Consider the following 6,000-nt stretch of genomic DNA (forward strand, 5'->3'; position numbering starts at 1 on the left):
CACATTGAGAAGGCTACCCAAAACAACCCAAGATTAGAATTAGAGTTTAACCCTTCAGAAGCTGGCTTTATTTTATTTTTCCCTCTGACATAGTTTTCGTGCCCCCAGGCCAGAACACACAGACCCAGCCTCGCCATAAACATTCAGATGTTTACATCATGGTCAGATTTGTTTATCATATCTATTGTCCTTCTCAGGTTATACTGTCCCTCTGAGGTTTCGCCTCAGCTCAGCATAACTAATAACATCAGATGATTTTGTAACTGATGACGCGTGTAACGTGGCCTTTTGATATTTTGACGCCTTTCAAAATGTCTCATTAGTTGCATTCAAATCCCAAGTAAAAAATAAATAAAATAAATGAATAGAAAACCCTTTGGAAAGCAATTCATATTTAGTTCCATACAGTTTGTTCAAAGCACAGTTTTTTCTCATCTATTTAAATAAAAAAAATCATCTATATCTAAACTTCTTTCACATGGACTGGTTTGTGATGAATTATTATTATTATAAGAAATGAGATTTCAGTAATTTTAAATTACTTTAGGGCTAAAAAAACAAGTGATAGGATCTCAGCCTAAATTTGTAAAACAGTAAACTTAACAAGCTTATGTAAAGCTTATTACCAGTTCCAATTTCTAACCAAGCTGAAATATTTCCGTTCAAGCCATGTTAATCTCTCCGTGTATCAATTTAATTTGGTCCTGATATTTAATGTTAAAAACAAACTTTGTTATTTAAATCTCTCTTTTACTTTGCCTTTTTGTTAACATAGTCCATGCTTAAAATGTCATTTGAATTACGGAGCTGCAGTTCTCCCAAAACAAATGATCATTTTGAAACCATGAACAATAATTTTAACCGAATTAATTAATTCACACAGAAGAATGTTTAGTTACAAACGATACATACATATGTACAGTTACATACATACAGATACATAGAGACGATGACAATCAGACAAACAAACACGTGCAGGCCTGCTTTTTTCACTATCTTTAACAGTTCTGTGTTTTCCATAATTTTAAACGTCTGTGGCAACGCCGAAAGATGTTTTCAGCGCGCTAAGTTCCCGCTTAGTTTAACAAGTGGAGAGTGTAGCACTCGCTACGACCCACCAATGTTTCGTCCACACACGGTTTTACGCTTCAGTCCCGCAAGGATACAACTCTGTGTCTCGCAGACACTTGGACACTTACCCATTTTTGAAAGTTATACGTCGCTATTAGCAGTTTAGACCAATTTTATCCACAACGGAAGTGCCTAATCGGTCCCCACGTAAACGCTTCCCCAGTGCAACGCCTTTTTAGTTCTGTTTTCGTTTTCCTGTTTTTATTCATTGTATTCAATTTTCGCTTTTCTTTTTTTTTTCTTAATTTTATTTTATTATTTAGTAGCAGTACTGCAATACAAAAATAATAGTAATAATAATAATAATAACCCCTATGTGAGAAATGTCCATGTTTAATCAAAGCATTTCAAATCATTTATGCATGTCATGCTTCTGGGCCCCTACTTTTTCAGCATGAAATCGAACCTCCCACCCTGGGGCAAGGCTTGACCCTGAAAAACCTCTGCCTTTGACCCATTACACTGACTCTTCTGCTTCCCAGACTTTTTTTTTTGTTTGTTTTTATTTATTTTATCCTTTTTTTGTGTTTTTATTATTATTTTCTACTCGTCCTTAGCACTATCGACCAACTAAAATGAAAGGCCTCACATCTGATGGTCGGCTTTTTGGTATAATGGTCGGGGTCCCCACTTATCAAAGCTGCGAACGTCTTCGCAACAGTCAAGGACTTAAGCATCCCTGCCGCTTTCATCCACAACAGAAGTGGACAGCCTCTTGTACAAAACCAAGACAAGAGGACTTTAATGGACCAGCTGCAAACTGCTCAGCCGGTCACCCGTTCTCCAGGTGAAAATCATTCTGCCCATCCTCCTCCCAGCATGAGAGACCGTATTTCAGCTGAAAATTTTGAATTTTAGTTTAATGTTTAAACCTTAGTCACCGTTCGGTATTGCGAACCCTGTTTTATTTGCCTTAAGGATTAAATATAATTCATTATTTCTACTGGCTTTTACTTTTACTACCTTTTAGGTTTACAGTTTTAAATTTTAAAATTTCTTGAGGTATACTTTAAAATGGGGTTTAAATTTTAAAAGCTTGCAAGCATTTTTGACCAATTGCGTTTGTTTTTAAAAGAGCTGGAAAATAATCCCCTTACCGTCTCATGAAAGAAAGGTTCGGATCTTCGCACCGACACCCAGAGACGCTCCGAGACCAGGAGCTCCTCCACATCCCTTGAAAATCCATTCGGGGTACCAGAGGCTGGATAACCTCTCCGGGCCGGCCAAAGCAGCTCCTGTCCTCGGACTCCCCCGCTCGTCGGTCGGAGATCTTGTTCGTTTACGCCAAATTGTTATGGGAGTTTTGGGTGGAATTCTAAACAATCGTAACTGAGTTCCCATCTTTACTAAATGACGAGACGGTGGTAATAAGGTTCCAGCACTTTTATTGAGAAACAGAGCAGAGATTCACATAGATGGAAAGTAATCGCACCCCACGGTTCCGCTGCAGTCTCTGTCTGCCCTGTCTCTGTCTGTGTCGCTTTTCGGGCTTCCCCTAATACTGCACCGTGGCCTTCCCATGAGACAAAACAAAGACAGTCTATCGTAAACAATCAGTATTCCTCAGCAGCTGCAGCATTTGGCCTTGCACTCAGCAAACAGTGGATCTTATACACAGACATCAGGTCTCCAGGCCTCCTCTGTCCAAGTGGTGTGAGGCCATAGTGACTTCAGAATAATAATTCTTATAACAAGGACGAGACGTACCCCAGCAAACACATCCAGGTGGGGCCCATAAGGGCCTCACTTGGGCTAGAAGGGCTTCAGCTGGGCATGGGCTCAGGGTGGGCTCTGTTGCTGGGACCCATGTGGGAAGCCCATCTACTGCCCACATGGCTCATGTGGGCAGTAGATGGGCTAGACCAAGCATGGGCAATAGGTGGGCTCCAGTTGGGCACGGTTTACAAATTCAAAATGGTCAAATCGACATGTTATATAACAACAGACACTGAAAGGTCTCCTTTTTTATGCTATTTTATTTATTTATTTTTAATAAGTAAAAGTCTTTAATCGCACACTAATCCAGCCTATTTAGATGATACATTTATAAGTTATTTAAATCATTTAAATTTAAATCACTTCACAAACCCCCTTTCAGTGAAGCGGCTGAAAATTTAGATCTCAAAATGTCACTGAGAAGACAGATCAATATGTTTCATAATAAACAGGCCCTGATCAGTATTTCATATTCTTAAAGTTTTTAATGTCTCTTCCTTTATTGTTTTCACACAGGTGAATTCTACTTTCATATTGATACACTGGAATTAATGTCAAACCAAAAAGTATGTGTTTTGTTGTTTTATTATTTTATGTATAGCGTAATGATTTTGTACGCTTTTCATTTAGTTAATTCTGTTCTAATATCACCACGCTGTGGATAAAGTAGCTTTTAAGAGCTTTTAAAAAAATCATGTTTTGCTAAGATGTCTATCAAATGAAGGATGCTAAGAATTTAGTATTTCATTAATTGTGGCCTTTATTAACAAACTTTAGAAGGGGAAAAATTAATTACCACAATTCTCAATTCAGTCACTAGGGGGCAGTGAACACGAGACAGGGGAACATTTATAATGTTCACATTTTAATAATTTCACAAATAAATTAGTATCTTGAAAATCACCCAAGCTAACTAAACAAGTACGAAAATTGTGTGAAACAGAACTAAACCTTGGATCGTCCAGGATCATCCAGTAGTCTCGCTAACAAAACAGTTCTATTTCTACTGGAAGTGGATTCCGACACCACGCTTAGCCGGAATTTAACAAGTGCCATCTTGTGCACATAGCCTATTTAACCCTGTTTCGGCGCCATTGGAAGGACTTTGTTTTTATCCTTGCAGCGGAGACGGTGGTATCTTTCGGACGACATACAGGTAAGAATATGCCTCTACATCTAATAAATACTGTTTTTTGGAAAGTAACTACAAAGAGTGCAGGAGCTAGTGTCTGCTGCAGACATAGTTTTGAGAATGCTACGGGTTTGAGAGTAATAACGGCAGCAACAAAAAAAGCCACAGTGTTAGGTGACCATGACCGCAACGTGGGTGAGGGCTAGGCCGTGCCAACTGCTACCGCCGTTGGCTCAGAGCTTCGGCTCTGCGGCACATTCTACCGTCTTAAGGGAATCAGAGCTGGACTTACATTATTAGACCTTAGCTGCTTGGGCTGTTTAGTGTTTTTTTTTTTGGCAGTCGGTATTTGACTAAAAGTTAAAAGGGCCGTGAGTAGACCACAACGCGGACTGTTTTTAACGCGCGTTAATGGCGCTGATGTTTTTTCCCCTCGCCGCGCTGGACTTTTTTTTTCTTTACCCTCGAGGCGGTAGTTCCAGTGACCCGCGCTCACTGTTTCCAAGTCTGATTATTTCATACGGCTTTAAGTTGTTTTTTTTGTCTATTTGCGGGTTGCTGTTCTTTGGGTTTGTTTCTGAAAGTGAAGTCGCTTTTTGACTCTTAAATAAGTGACGATGCAGTGCATATAACCAGCTGAATTCCCTCCGCCTTATAATGCACACATTAGCCTATAGTCACCTATGTGATGCGATAAACTCAAAACAAATCTAGCTTCATTTTACATGGATTTAGATCTGTGATTAACCACAGAAACAAATTTTCTATCATTTGCTGTTGTTGGTTGGAGTTTGTTATCTCCCGTGCTTGTTATCATAGCTGAAAGCTAAAACATTTCTTTTTTTTTTTTTTAGAAATAATGAAGACTTCAGAAAGAACAAAAAGGAGGAAAATATTGGCAAAAGTGGAGGAACATTTGCTTATGCTCGAAAATGAGTCTATGTATGGAAGTTAATTTGTTTCGTTTGGATTTGAATTAAAAATGCCACTGAAGTTTAAATGTTGTATGTTTGTACTTACTCCTTCGGTGTTAGAATATATTCAGATAACATTTTTAACCCCCCAAAAATTCATTGTCATTATATCTACATAGTTGAAATTTCATTTGTTATTTTCACTGCAAGATAAAAATTCACATTACTATTTCAAAGTGATAAAATTTTCAATACCTGTTTTTCAGTTTAACTTTTCAGTTTAAAAAAAAAATCTGCATATAAAAAAATTCATCCTTTCAAAATTCAAACTCAATAATTTCACCCTCCCGAGATTCAACTGGCTCAAATTCACCGTCTTAAATTCAGCGTCTAAATTCGGTGTAAAAAGGGAAGGGTTACGTCAGGTCACAGACATTACCAATGGATTGTGGTGTCCAACACCCAGCCAATCCCGTTACGTTTTCTTAGTCACGTGACGTGACGCTTGTGGCGCTCAGACTGAAGGAAAACCAGCATCACGGAGGCAGTCATGGAAGCTAACGCTAACTCAACTGTGAATTTATTACTTTCATTTTTCTGTAGTATTGCTTTTCTTTGCGCATTAATTTCAATACATAGGGTGTGTCCCAATTCAAGAGGTCCAACCCAAGAAGGATTCGACATTGTGGACCGTGTCTTTCGCACACCGCAAAAACCACAGAAGCCGGCTGTGAATTGGAACCTTCTAGCCTTCGCCAGCTCCCCCCAGGCCGCCACTCTTACCTCAGCGTAACTTATGTTGCCTGGCAACCATGACAGAGTGAACGACAGCTGTGAAGCTGAGTTGAACTCAGGTTAATGTTCAGTGATATTTATGTAAAATAAAAACCCTAAATAACATTAACTGATGACAAATTAAGCTTTTATTAAATTAAACATACTAAACTTTTAGCAACTTAACCTCCAAAACCTTTTTTTTTCTTTTTTTTTGCTTGTTGAGCATGATAAAAGTAAATGCACTGGATATCAACATTAACAATACTTCCATCTTTTTTCTTTTTCCTAACTTATTATTTTCTTTTGGTGTGATAAAGATGCACCAAACAA

Source organism: Fundulus heteroclitus, unplaced genomic scaffold (assembly GCF_011125445.2).
Source record: "Fundulus heteroclitus isolate FHET01 unplaced genomic scaffold, MU-UCD_Fhet_4.1 scaffold_64, whole genome shotgun sequence".
Classification (NCBI taxonomy): Eukaryota; Metazoa; Chordata; class Actinopteri; order Cyprinodontiformes; family Fundulidae; genus Fundulus; species Fundulus heteroclitus.